This window comes from Gossypium hirsutum, chromosome D07 (assembly GCF_007990345.1).
Source record: "Gossypium hirsutum isolate 1008001.06 chromosome D07, Gossypium_hirsutum_v2.1, whole genome shotgun sequence".
Lineage (NCBI taxonomy): Eukaryota > Viridiplantae > Streptophyta > Magnoliopsida > Malvales > Malvaceae > Gossypium > Gossypium hirsutum.
In genome coordinates, this window is record NC_053443.1 from 58,618,702 (window position 1) to 58,634,354 (window position 15,653).

The following is a 15,653-nucleotide window of genomic DNA, read 5'->3' on the forward strand; positions in this document are numbered from 1 at the left end:
TTTGGTTAAGAAATTTCGACGTTTAAATAGTTAATTAATTAAAAATGACTAAATTATAAAAGCTGCAAAAGTTAGTTATATTAGTTAAATGTATTAAATGAGTATGAAATTTTGAACTAATGGACTTAATGAGTAAAAATATCATACCATTAGATAGTGGACGGTTATGGTTTGGTTTTTGGTGAAATTTTGATGATTTTTAAAGGTTAATTTTGTAATTAGGTAAATTGTTAATTAAACAAAAGATGACAAAGGTATTATCATCTTCTTCTTATTTTTCTTTTTGTTTGAAAACCAAAAAGCCGTAGCCAATATTTGGAAGCATTCGGCCAAGCTACCTTTGTGTGCATGCAAGTATTTTGTAAACCGTTTTTCATGCTTTTAATGTTTTTGAAGTTGTTTTAGCTTAATGTAGCTAACCCGAGGGTTAAATTGTAAAATTTTTAAAAGTTTAGGGACTTATAATGAATGATTTAGGTGTGAATGTGAACTTAGTTGATAGATTCATGAGTTTGATAGATAGATATAAGTATTTTTTAAGTGATTTTAGGTAATTTTAATGTTTAGGGATATATTTATGAAAAGAGTAAAATTTCATGTAAATAAGTTAAAATGATGATAAATATGGGTTGTTTGTGAACCCTATGAAATTTGGCTAGCATGAATTTTAGTTAATTGTGGTTAAATTGCAAGTTTCGGGTTTAAGGACTAAATTGCATAAATATTAAAATATGAGGGTAAATTTGTAAATTCACAATGATAAGGGTTATAGGCTTGAATTAATTATGTAAAAAAATTTAATGGTTTAATTGAATGAAAATTATTATTTAGATCAAGAAACGGTCAATCAGACTTAAGTCTTGGAAAAGCTAAAATATCGGACTAGTCGTCAGCTTTGTCATTGCAACTGTTTTCGTAGAGGTAAGTTCGTATAATAGTTAATTTATTTCTCGTGGAATTGTTAAATGCTAATGAATAACTAATTTAGCTAACTTAAATGTTTAATGTGTACTATATGCTAAATTGAATTACATTGCTATAATAATCAATTGATGAAATAGTTGATAATGCGGATTACAAGTATATAAGTATGAAATGTTATAATGGAAATGAAGTTCAAGGATAAAGGTATGAAAAGTGTTTCATTTGAACTTTGTGAATACCTAGGATACAAATGACATGTCATTAGGGGTTATACGGTTTCGGGTTTTGGTCTTGGATGTCCTACTGATGACGAGGTCTTGCATTTGTTGCAGATTCTCCACACTCGTGTGAGCAGCATTGTGTAGCTTAACATCCCGACCCATAGCTCGTGTGAGCAGACCTATTTCATAGCTCATGTGAGCATTACAGATACAGTTACAGTTACATATACAGGCACACTTTGTGTAAGCATGGTTCTCGTGTATCCGACATTGTTTCATTTGGTTCAACAGGTAATAAAGGTCTAAACAAGTAAATTCAATTTTATGAAATGTTATGTGAACATGATAAGTGAAATGGAAAGTGTGACCATTTTTGCTTCTTTGGAATGAACAAATGGTACATGTTGGAAAGGTGATAATGTAAGGTAAATTACTATGATTCTAGTTTATGTGCATGATATGTATAAATCACATGTTTCATGTACGAATTCACTAACTTACAAGTTTGGTGATGTAAATAGGAATTGGATAAATTTATGAGCATGGTAATGGAGATATTCATTACTTTTATAAATTGATCTTAATTGGCAAATTTACGTTTAAGATTATACGAGCTTACTAAGCATTATTTGCTTATGTAGTTCTTTTTCCTTTTTTGTAGATCATCGGAAGGCTTGATCGGTTGGAATCTAGTCAGAGCATAATCACACTATCCATCCATCACGTTGGTAGATGTTTTATTATTTTGTTGATAGTTATAAATGGCATGTAATACAAGCTTTATACTATTTTGTCAATATGGTATGGTTTGAGCTTATTATAAGCTTACTTGTATATATGTGTCCTTAATTTTTCTCTTGTAAATGTTTATGAAATATGTGGTGTTGATCACTTAATTGTGTCTCTTGGAAGTATATCATTTATGGTATAATGGAATGTGTATGGAATGGTTATTTGATATGTTTGCTATATGTTTAAGGTGTGAACTTGTAGCATTGTAATTGAATTGATTTGGTGTATGAATTGTGGTGCTAAGTGATGGCATATTGGTTAGGTATCTAGGTTGATTGATTTGGCGTGTTTTAGGTGTGTTTGATTGTGTTTTAATGTGTGAAAGTGTTTGTAAATGATTTGTCTTGGTGAGTAAGAAAGGGTTGTTGAATTGGCTTGCATTAGGGGTTATTTTGATAGCACACAATCTGGGACATGGGTTGTCACATGGACGTGTTTCATTTTAAATTTTAAGTGCAGGTTGGTCCACACAATCACAAAGAGTTACATAGTCTGGCGACACAGTCATGTGAACTTACTTCGAATAAACACACGGTCTGGCATACAGCCTGCGACACGACCATGTGACCCTATTTCGAATACTCACGCGGGCGGGCACACGGGTAGGGACATGACTGTACGATCCATACTTCGAATTGTACACGATTAGCCACACGGCCTGGGCCTTGTCACACGGCCGTGTGACCCCTGTTTCCAAAATTTTTATATTTTTTATAATTTTTTGTTTCATTTCAAATTAGTCCATGATTGTTCCCAAACTATTTTTAAGGCCCTGTAGGCTTGGTTTAAGTCCCATAAAGGTATTTATGCTATGAATGGATATTAGAATTGAATGTTAATGTTTTAAATTGATTAATTGTTCTATGTGATGTTAATTGTTTCAATTTGTACTATAATATTCTGTAACCCTAATCTGGCGACGGAGATGGGTTAGGGTTGTTACGTGATTATTATTGACAAAAAGTTATGATTATTCGAATAAACATCTTTTTAATAGTTATCATTATTTTAAGAAAACTATTGAATAGTTATGCCTGTCTAAAGAGACATGAAAACTCCTATAAATAGGAGTTAGATTTCATCTAGATCACATACTAAAGACAACTTCCATTTTATTCTTCATATTTTGGTATTATTAGATTGTCGAGTGCTTAAATAAAGTGGAATGTTACATGCCTTTAAATCTTCAATGAATTTATCTTAATATTATTTTTAACTCTACATACAAACACTATCAAGTCCTAATTAAGAGAAAGCATAGTTTTCGGAGGATTCACTTGTTTTTATTGATGACTTGGCGATGAATGAGGAGTAATTTAAGATGGTATGACCAAACATTAATCCACACATTCTTTCTTTTGATTTTATGATTGCAATACATGTTTCATTCTAAAGAAACTGCCGAAACCATTTTTTGAAAAAAACAAAAATTTTAGGTTGTTGACTTTTTAAAAAAATTAAAATTGGGAGTCGCCACCAATCTTTTATTGATGTGTGATTGGATCACCTAAAAAAACGGCTTTGGTCTACGAGTTTTAGAAAAACGGATCCGAGAGTCAGTTACGTACGAGGAAGGATTAGCACCCTCGTACGCCCAAAATTGGTACCTAGTTAATTAATTAATGTCTTAATGTCGAAAATTTGAAGAAATATAATCCTTAGAAAAAAACTTAAAAACGTTACGTATTAAAACCTTTATCATTTCAGAGAAAGAAAATGCCACACCCAATACGTTAGGGCACGACATTCTAATTTTCCCCAAAAATGAATTAGGCCAAAATACTAGCGCAATAAAAATTTAAAAGAATATCTATTTATTTAAGATTTAAGAAATCGCGGCCCAATACGTTAGGGCACAATTCCTTTAGAATCCCAAACTCGGAATATTTCCTTTATTATTTTTTAAAATATTCATTTCGAGAAATCAAAGCGTCACATCCAATATGTTAGGACACAACGTGTTGAATTCCCAATAATGAGTTCTTTATTTTTTTTATTAAAGAGAAATGCTCGATTGTTAGATTTAACGAAGAAAATCAGAACCCAATACGTTAGGGCTCAATTTCCTTAAAAATCTTAAATACGAGCATTATCTCAATTTTGAAAAGTTTGAAATCGAGTAAAAAAAATGGTGTGATGCTATATTAAATAATGCAATAGTAAATATCACAGTGGCATAGAAATAATATAAATAAATGAATAAATAAAATAAATATACATAATAAAAATAATCACATACAAAATATCAAATAAATTATCAAAATAAAAAAATCTTTTAACATATAAACGAAAACATGAATTAATAATCGAGTGAAGAAAATAAAACAAAACATAAAGAATAAAAGGCACATAATATATACATTGAAATTAAAAGTCATACACATAATTTACATATGGAATATTGGGCTATGAAACTTATACATACATGATTCATTTATGAAAATAAAGGAAAAAAATATAAACTATAAAGTATAGTAAAAAACATATATTTGCATTTTTAAAAATATATATATATTCATATATATAAATAAATAAAAATTGGTTAAAAATATTAATATGTATACATACATATATATACTAAAATAAATATATACATATAGATTATAAAAAATAATTACATATAAATAAAAATAAAATAAAAATAATTATATTATACTACAAAAATAAACCTGCGTATGTAAAAAATATATACATATATTTTAAAAAATAATAATTAAATATGAAAAAGAAATAAAAGAAATAAAAAAACTAATTAATTAAAAATAAAGAAAATAAAAAAAAGCTAATTTGAACTGTAAATAAAAATTCTGAGGCAAATCTGTAAATAAATGGAGACTAAAGGACCAAATTGAACGCGCATATTACATGGAGGGACCGAAAGGGAGATTTTCCCTATTTCCCTAAATGGCGTCATCCAATCAGGATCGAATTGAATTTTAAAATGAATAAAAGGGTAAATTCAAAAATAAAAAAAAAACTTAATTTTAAAGATATTAAAAGGCGGAGGGGCTAAATAAAATAAATAAATAAAATTCGCAGTGGTATCACCTTCTCCCTTTTTAAAATCGTAAATAAGTAAAAAAATAATCGAAAGAAAAAAAATAGTAAGCCACCTTTAAAAAACTGCCAATCGTTCTCTTTTTTTATTCCTCCTTTTTCTTTTCTTTTTTTTTTACAATGAAGGGAGAGGCCTCTATTTATAGCTGAGCCTCCCCAAATCTAACGGTACAGATCAATTACATCAACGGTGAAGATTAAAGGGTATCTACAAATTAAATCTCTAAGATTACAAAATCACATCTTCTAAGATTACATATCATATCTAAGATTGCATATCCTCGAAGATTATGTTTCCATATGTGAGTCCAGGCTAAAATTGAGTATTACAGTTGCCTCTCTTTGCTCGTTGTCGTGTAACAGGAACGGAGCAAAGACTTTAGAAATGGCCAATTTTTGCCCGGTCACGTTGGATCTTGGTGCTCTTCTTCTTCAAGCAGCCACATCCATCCTACTGCATCTTCAGAGGTATAGGAATTGGTGTCTCGATCTACTCCACCGCAATGTCGGAGAGATAGGATTGGTAGCTTCGGCTTGGTCTGCTGCAACTTAAAGATGAATTTGATGCGATCTGCTCTACTGTAATTTCAGAGAGATAAGATCCATCATTCTAATCCACTCCGCTACAACTTTAGGGAGATAGGATTTGTTTATTTAGTCTGCTCCACTGCAACTTCCGAGAGATAAGACTAGATGCGTTCTGCTCAATGCAACTTCAGAGAGATAAGATCTGAGGTTTTAATTCGCTTCACTGCAACTTCAGGGAGATAAAATTTGCCATCTTCAATGTTAGGGAAACAAGATTCGCCGTCGTAGTTTCAATCTGTTCCATTACACCGCCAGGGAAGTAAGATTCGCCTTTGCGGCTTCAATCTGCTCCACTGTAATGCCAAAGAGATAAGATTCGCTGCCCACAGCTTCAATCCATTGCACTTCAGCTAATCCAAGCCTTAACGCCAGGGAGATAATGTAATAACTCGTTTTTGAGTCTAATCGGAACAGTGGTTTCGGGACCACTTAACCGAGTAAAAATATTTATTATATTATTTTAATAAGTTTTACAGCATGATGGAATTATTGTATAAAAATTTCATTAAGAAATTTTACCGTTTAAATACTTAATTTAATTAAAAGGATTTAATCGCGTCAAATGCAAAATTTGAATGTTATATGTAAAGGTACCTATTTGTTATGACTTTTATTATATAGAGTCCTTATGTGGTAATTTAATCATTAGAATATTGCATGGTCAAAAATAGACAGCCATTAGGTGTTTTGTAATTTTTAACTATTAAGCTTAATATGGTCATTATGTTAATAAGTTTTTTTTTTATAATAAAACAAAACATGAAAAAATCAATGATCCATTCTTCTATACTGCCGAATTAACAAAGGAAAGAAAGCTTATGAGCAAAGTAGGGTTCGGCACTTTTGGTTGTTGATTAAGGTATGTTCTTTGCTCGGTTTTTGATGATTTTTACGTTTTTGAGATCGTTGTTTTGTATTCTAGCTAGCCCGTACCTTAATTTCTGAAAATTTTGATGATTTTGAAATATGCCATTGTTGAATACTGGTATATTTTGAAGTATTATGCTAGATTATTGATGGGTGTTGAAACATATACAAGTTTTATAAAGTAAATTTTGACAAAAATGAGCTTTAGGGATTTAATAAAAAATAGAAATATTATGTTAGAAATGTGAAATAAATGAAAATATGGGCTGATTAGAAGATATATATTATTCGGTTAAGAATTCGTATAAAGAAATTTCGTATATTTTGTGTATTTGTGAATTAGGAACTAAAGTGTCAAAATGCGAAAATATGAAGGCTATTTTGTAAAAATGCCAAAATATATTTATATGGATTGAATTGATTGATTTGGTGAATAAATGAGTTAAATTTGAATTTATATAGATCAAGATAAACAAATACCGGAACTTGATCAGGGGAAACAAAAGTTAGACGGGTAGACGAAAGTATTCGAGCAAATACGAGGTAAGTTCGTGTAGCTAGAATTGAATTATTAAATATTTGTAATTGTCAAAAAAAATAAATGTATGTAAGTTGAATGAATGATCCACTTGAATTTTAAATTACCGATATGCTATTATATTACTGTTTACATGAATGCAAATGAAATGTTACAAATAATATATACATTATATAGATTTGGTATAATAATAGGCATTGAATATTAAATTTTGAGTATTTAAATGTATGTTTTTAATTATATTAAATATATAAATACGCATATAAATTGAGGAATTGAGCTATTGATTTTTCATTTCTTAATTGATGAAATTGGATAATACTGAGCCCGTTTGAACTTTAGAAAATCGTCGGATACGAGTGACTTGTCACTAGGGTTACCGTTTGGTCGAGCTCCTGCATTTGTTGCGGACTCACCACAGCTTGTATGAGCTTACCGTTTCAGCTCGATAGAGCTTACCGTTTATCAGCTCGGAATGAGCTTACCGATCATGGCTCGAAAGAGCGAAAATGACAATGAATTGACGAATTTCTGATAAATACACTTATAGTGTATCACCCATGTATCCCTCGATGTTCTAATATGTTCAACAGGCATAATTACTGTTACTGATCATATGAAAAAGTTATATAATTATTTGGATGAATTACAGGTTACACGATTAGGATGGAATTGATATAAATGCTATATGATTTACATGAATTATTTGTTTTATGAATATATGAATTATATGGACGACATGATATATTTAGCTATATGACTAACTCGTGGATGGTGATGTTAATAGACTATGTGGACAAATGAGTTGAATTTAATTGTTTAAAATGCCTAAATGTTAAATTGGCAAGTTTAATTCTATATTATGCGGCTTACTAAGCTTAATGCTTACTTCATTTATTTTCTTATGTTTTATAGACTTCGGAAGCTAGCTCGATGTTGGACTAGGTCGGAGATTTGCTATCACACTATCCAAGAAATTTTCGGTACTTTTGGACCTTTTGTAATTAATGTAAATATGGCATGTATAGTTAATTTTTTTGGTATGAATTTTGGGGTTTGATCAAGCTATGTGATATGGCTTGAGTTGGAAATGTTTAGTTTAGAATGGAAACATTATGTGTTATGTTCATTTTGGGTGCACTTTGATAAATGGTATTTTGGTATATTTGAATATATAAATGCCTTGGTTGAAATACTGGAATTGAGTTGGTTATATTTGAAATTTTGCAGGGGGTTTAATGTAAAAATAAGCCGAAATGCTGCCGAAATTTTTATAAAAAAAATGAATGAATGAAATCAATTAGTAAAATTTATATGAATTATGATTTACTTTAATATGTTGGTTGTTTATTTTTAAATTATGTGTAAATTGTGTGATATGTCCGGTAATGCCTCATAAACCTGTTCCGGCGACGGTTTGGGGGTTAAGGGGTGTTACAGATAAGATTTGCCATCATGGCTTCAATCTTTTCCATTGCAACATCAAGGCGATAGGACTGACGTCTTCGATCTGCTTCACTGTCGGTGCAGGAAGGCAAGACCTGCTATTTTCGATCTACTTCACACCAATAAATGAAGACAAGATCTGCTTTCTTCGATCTACTTCACCACCAGTATGGGAAGACAAGATCTGCATCTTCGATCCACTTCCTACCAATATAGGATGACAGAACCAGCTATGTTCGATCTACTTCACGCCAATACATGAAGACAAGATCTGCTTTCTTCGATCTACTTCGCCGCCAGTATGGGAAGATAATATCTGCATCTTCGATCCACTTCCTACCAATATAGGAAGACAGGACCTGCTATCTTTGATCTACTTCACTCCAATACATGAAGTTAAGATCTGCTTTCTTCGATCTACTTCGCCACCAGTATGGGAAGACAAGATCTGCGTCTTCGATCCACTTCGCTACCAATATAGGAAGACAGGATCTTCTATATTCGATCTACTTCACGCCAATACATGAAGACAAGATCTGCATCTTCGATCCACTTCCTACCAATATAGGAAGACAGGACCTGCTATCTTCAATCTACTTCACGTCAATAAATGAAAACAATATCTGCTTTCTTCGATCTACTCCGCCACCAATATGGGAAGACAAGATCAGCATCTTCGATCCACTTCCTACCAATATAAGAAGACAGGACCTACTATCTTCACTAATCTGCTCTTTGGGGAACATGATATGTATAATGAACCTAATTATGCCTAATGATTAGGATGGCATGAATCAAATTCTCCTAACTAGACATGTGTGAATGGTGTTTGCATGAATGTAGAATGTTATTTTTTAGAATGATCCCCTTTTTCGCTTAATTTATCATTGCTCGAAGTTTATTAAGGCTTTATCACTGACGTGCTACAACGCTTTCTTGCTCGGCTGGCGTCTCCACTTAGTCAGATTTCCCCCACTGTAAACCTCAAAGTTCAATCTACTAGGACGTAAAATTTGTACCATCAGTCTCCCACTGCAACCCGAGGGTAGAAATATATGGCTTCTTCTCAATCCACTCCTATCACAATTCAAGGATACAGAATGTAAAATTCATTGGCCCTTTATACCATGCCCAAGGTGTCGCACCAAAGGCTCATGTGCAAATGAAGTCTTTCTTCTCCGAGGAAACCTCTTCCTATTACCTAGTGACCATTGCTCGCTTGTTTATTAAGCTTTGTCATCATCATGTCATTTGTTCAATCAATGTTTTTGACAACAGAATCCAGAAAGTTCTAATTAGACTCTTCTTTCTTAAATTTCCAACCTTTAAACGTGGTGCATTCTAAACAATAGTCCTGTTTCAAGTTCTTGTATTATTTAGAAACTTTTAAAGTAATATGCAAAACTTCCCTTGTGAAAGTTTTATTAGTCCATTAATCATTATTCCAATGCAACATGCTTGCAAAAAAGGTCATAACAATAGATAAGAAAAAATTGGTTCTGAGCATAGCTCGAAAGAAATAAGTTATCAAAAATAGCAAAGAAGGATAACAAAGAAATTGATTGGGAATGTGTATCTTTGAAAAGAATGAAGTATTCCAAGAACAACAAATTCAATAGTATGAAAATTGGGTGCCCTAAATATCGCAGCTTGAAATTCTCTGTACAAACTTTCTGAAGACCCTTCTAAGTTTGACATGTGTTTGAGAGATCTACAGTACTCTTTGGATGCCTCAAGATGTTTCCTACTCTTTCCTATTGATTCAAGTATAACTAGATCACCACACGCCCCAATCTGATCAAGATTCGCGTTGCTCTGATCACCTCATGCCCCATTTTGATCAATATTCGAGCCGCCCTTTTCGGGTTTTCAACTCAAATCCCCTTTGTTCTCAATGCGTCCTTTGCATATTTTCACCTTGGCCTCTCCATTTTTCTTTTTCTTTTTCTTTTTCTTTTTATCACTTTTATTTTTTATTTTTATTTTGACCCTTTTTTTTTAATCTGAACTCATAAGATTAGGCATGTCCTTGTTATCCCTTCTAATCGACGCTTTCCCAGATAAGGCCTTCAACATAAGGTCCTTCCCAACTTGGAATAAAGTTTTTTTTTGTGTGGGAAGGATCTTTTTCAATACCAGGTCCCTCTCAAGGAAATCTCTAGGGCGGACTCTTTTTTGTGAGCTTGCATCATTTTCTTTTGGCGCATTTGACCATGATGAATAACTTTGAACATTCCTCTTCAATCAAAATTAATCCAAAAACTCAAAGAGCAAGAATCTTGTCTTCAATAGGCAATATCGCAATGGGCCCAGGAGAAAGGCATTGCCCTGACGGAGTTTTTTTTTGTGATATGGCATTAATCACGAACAGACTGCAAACCTTTGATATTGTGCTGTTGTTCAAATTTAGTACATTATCAGATATGATCTTTTTGGGGTTCCATACTAATATAGGATTCTTCGAGAATTTGCTGACTGTCGACTTCATGACATTGGCTTATGAAGTGGCTTCCCCTCATTTAGTAAAGTAATTGACGATCACAAAGATGAATCAATGACCGTCAAACTCTTTTGGCGAGATCAACCAAATGACCTTCATGCCCCACATATGGAGAAGTCAAGTATCCCAATGATTCTTTGTAGGGTAAGATCCGTTTCTCAACTTGTTCTACCATTCTTAACAGGTCCGGAAATAGGCTACAATCTATGTCATCTTCAAAGTCATGAGATCCCTCTAAACACATGTCTTGCTGAAAAGGAGATTCTGAGTCTATAGCAGCGTCACTCATGTTGTTAATATCTAGGGACCTATAGTAAGTAAAAAAGAATATACAAAGAATGTGTGAATTTACGAATAATTATTTGTACAATATAATTATGAATGAAAGAATGATGTGAAAGAAAATCCAAAAGAATGACATAATAATTACTCGCAAAGAATGAAAGAATGTTGGCTCAAAAATAAATGCAAAGATTTATTTTATTAGAATAATGATGTTCAGACATGAGCCTATTTCACAAAGGAATTCCTATCATTTTTAGGCTAAAAATAACAAGAATGTTCTGAACATTACTCTAAATAAGCTCTAAAGACTACAAAGATTTCTTCCACAATCCAATTACTTAGACGCTTCCAAAGTTTATAAGGGTGGATATCTAACAAGCTCCCTTTTTAAGTGTGTCTTCATATACGACATTGACACGAACACTCTCGAACTCTTCTTCATATGTCGTATTAATCCCATTATCAATGTGATTGGGTAGCAGATTTTCTGCGCTGGTGGCCTCATTAAATTTGACAATGCCAATATTAATAAATCTTTCAACTATCTTTTTGAATGCGGTGCAGTTTTCTATCGAGTGCCCCGCAATCCCTGCATGGTATTCACACAGAGCATTTACGTTATACCATTTAGGAAATGGAGGCAACATTGGTTTTTGGTAGAAAGGGACACCACATGTGCATTAAATAGGCTTTGATATAGATTGCTATATGATATCGGTATAGGTGTGAACTGAGGCCTTTCTGCATTTACCTTCGTGTAAGATTCTTGCTTTAAAGGGCTCTGATGGTTGGTGGTTTCTGTCTGTGACCGACCCACGGTGATTGGTTTTGAGTGGCCTTTGTTATATTTGCCTTCATTATTCCCCTTATTCCCCTTCTTCCTTGAGGCTTTCATGGTATTTGGGTGCTCTACCTTCGCCTGTTTTATTTCTGCTGGATTGTCAAAAGCAACAAGATTAGCTAATTTGATCCTCAAATTGGATTTTGGGCCCGTCAGGCGATTCACTGATGTCGATGTACCAGTCTGATATTGTCGGGAGCTGATAGTAAAGAATGCCCCTTGTGGACGCTCATCTAGCTGGACCTGGACATTTATTGGAGTACCACCTAGAGAATAAGCAAGATCCTCATTATCAACCCCAAGGTGGACCACCGGTCTTTTCATTTCTTCTAACTTTCCAGCTAGCAATCGGTTAAATTGGCTCATCATAGTTCTCTGTAATTCTAGCATCTGATCTCTCGTTTCCTACTGAAATTTGGTCAATTGCTCCTGTATCTGTATCTGCATTCGCTCTAATTTTTCCAACCTTTGTTCCATTTCTCTAATCTTTGCTTGGATACCGTAAGGGTGTTAGTAAGTTGGTTGGTTTCCAGATTAACTGAGGAATGATTTTAATCGATTAGGCTCTTTTAGTGGACTTTAATGTTATGATATTATGTAATGCGAATGCATGAAATAAATGCATAAAGAGACGTTGATTCTGGTTCAATTCCATTTAGAGAACTTTACTAGAAAACAAATCTATTTACATAAAATGGATATTTATACGGCCTTGCCCTTATAGGCGGAGATATTCAATCATTTTCTTCATTTGAGCGTTAAGATAAATCTCACGAACTCTTCAAAAAATGTCTCTTCTGTCTCCTTTTTGCTCGATCCGGGCCGTAACTTGTTGTTCGCTCATCCTCGTGATACTCGTTGGCTTCTCTTTAAGAAGGTTCAACAGCTCTCAAATAATCTTTGTCATCTTGAATCATTGGGCAACGGAGCCATAGTTGTGTAGTCCTCCATTAGATTATCATCCTTCTCTTATCATGTGTTCTTAGACCCTATTCGGACAACCATATTGTTATCCACTTTATCAAGAAACCCATTTTCTTATGACAAGCTCTCTATTTAGCAACTGAACGTGAATCAACCTCTTTTTTATGATGCAAATCCAATACAATTATAATAAAAACAACATAAAAAAACAAGTTAGTACAAAGTAAAAGCAAATAAATAAAGTACCTACTCGGGTGACCTCTAGGGATTTGGCATAGTTCTACCTAGGGTAAGTTCCTAAGGTTCATTATATGCGGTTTGGTTCTAAAGTAAGGGTACATGAACTAGCAGATTCCTCGATCCTCACCCATTATAGGTTCATACGGACCAAGTTCAGTTCAGGGGAATACATTTCCTTATGGCTGCACGGAGATGAAAATCTCACGAAGACATAGGTACGGATGTATCCTGAAAGCAATCCGCTATCCTGCACGGAGGTGAAAACCTCACGAAGGAAATAGCTTCTCACTCCCACTTATAAGGGTAAAATCATTCAACTCATGTAATGAATAATGCAAAGATCAATTAAGCAAGAAAATGAATGAATGCACAATGATCTCATGATTTTTTTAAAAAAAATATTTTCTCGACCATAAGACAAAAAGTAATCAACTTTGTGGCTCGACTCTCTTATTTTTTTAAAAAAAATCCCCAGTGGAGTCGCCAAGCTGTCGAAACCTTTTTTTTTTAAATAAAAATTTTAGGTTGTCGACTTTTTAAAAAAATTAAAATTGGGAGTCGCCCCCAATCTTTTATTGAGGTGTGATTGGATCACCTAAAAAAATGGCTTTGGTCTACGAGTTTTAGAAAAACGGATCCGGGAGTCAGTTACGTACGAGGAAGGATTAGCACCCTCATACGCCCAAAATTGGTACCTAGTTAATTAATTAATGTCTTAATGTCGAAAATTTGAAGAAATATAATCCTTAGAAAAAACTTAAAAACGTTACGTATTAAAACCTTTATCATTTCAGAGAAAGAAAATGCCACACCCAATACGTTAGGGCACGACATTCTAATTTTCCCCAAAAATGAATTAGGCCAAAATACTAGTGCAATAAAAATTTAAAAGAATATCCATTTATTCAAGATTTAAGAAATCGTGGCCCAATACGTTAGGGCACAATTCCTTTAGAATCTCAAACTCGGAATATTTCCTTTATTATTTTTTTAAAATATTCATTTCGAGAAATCAATGCGTCACATCCAATACGTTAGGACACAACGTGTTGAATTCCCAATAATGAGTTCTTTATTTTTTTATTAAAGAGAAATGCTCGATTGTTAGATTTAACGAAGAAAATCGGAACTCAATACGTTAGGGCTCAATTTCCTTGAAAATCTTAAATACGAGCATTATCTCAATTTTGAAAAGTTTGAAATCGAGTAAAAAAAATGATGTGATGCTATATTAAATAATGCAATAGTAAATATCACAGTGGCATAGAAATAATATAAATAAATAAATATACATAATAAAAATAATCACATACAAAATATCAAATAAATGATCAAAATAAAAAAAATCTTTTTAACATATAAACAAAAACATGAATTAATAATCGAGTGAAGAAAATAAAACAAAACATAAAGAATAAAAGGCACATAATATATACATTGAAATTAAAAGTCATACACATAATTTACATATGGAATATTGGGCTATGAAACTTATACATACATGATTCATTTATGAAAATAAAGGAAAAAAATATAAACTATAAAGTATATTAAAAAAACATATATTTTCATTTTTTTAAAAAAATAAATATATTCATATATATAAATAAATAAAAATTGGTTCAAAATATTAATATGTATACATACATATATATACTAAAATAAATATATACATATAGATTATAAAAAATAATTACATATAAATAAAAATAAAATAAAAATAATTATATTATACTACAAAATAAACCTGCGTATGTAAAAATATATACATATATTTAAAAAATAATAATTAAATATGAAAAGAAATAATAAAAAAATAAAAAACTAATTAATTAAAAATAAAGAAAATAAAAAAAGCTAATTTGAACTGTAAATAAAAATTCTGAGGCAAATCTGTAAATAAATGGAGACTGAAGGACCAAATTGAACGCGCATATTACATGGAGGGACCGGAAGGGAGATTTTCCCTATTTCCCTAAACGACGTCGTCCAATCAAGATCGAATTGAATTTTAAAATGAATAAAAGGGTAAATTCAAAAATAAAAAAACTTAATTTTAAAGATATTAAAAGGCGGAGGGGCTAAATAAAATAAATAAATAAAATTCGCAGTGGTATCACCTTCTCCCTTTTTTAAAATTGTAAATAAGTAAAAAAATAATCGAAAGAAATAAATAGTAAGCCACCTTTAAAAAACTGCCAATCGTTCTCTTTTTTTATTCCTCCTTTTTCTTTTTTTCTTTTTTTTTACAATGAAGGGAGAGGCCTCTATTTATAGCTGAGCCTCCCCAAATCCAACGGTACAGATCAACTACATCAACGATGAAGATTAAAGGGTATCTACAAATTAAATCTCTAAGATTACAAAATCACATCTTCTAAGATTACATATCATATCTAAGATTGCATATATCATATCTAAGATTGCATA

The 15,653-nt window shown here is 32.2% G+C and overlaps 1 long non-coding RNA gene across 1 annotated transcript; it reads left to right on the top strand.

Moving 5' to 3' along the window:
• The first annotated feature begins 6,647 nt into the window (after positions 1–6,647).
• LOC107926464 (uncharacterized) lies at positions 6,648–8,158 on the top strand. The gene is made up of 2 exons (XR_001692204.2): positions 6,648–6,992; positions 7,903–8,158. It is a non-coding gene; the product is annotated as an uncharacterized lncRNA (long non-coding RNA).
• Positions 8,159–15,653: the final 7,495 nt, after the last annotated feature.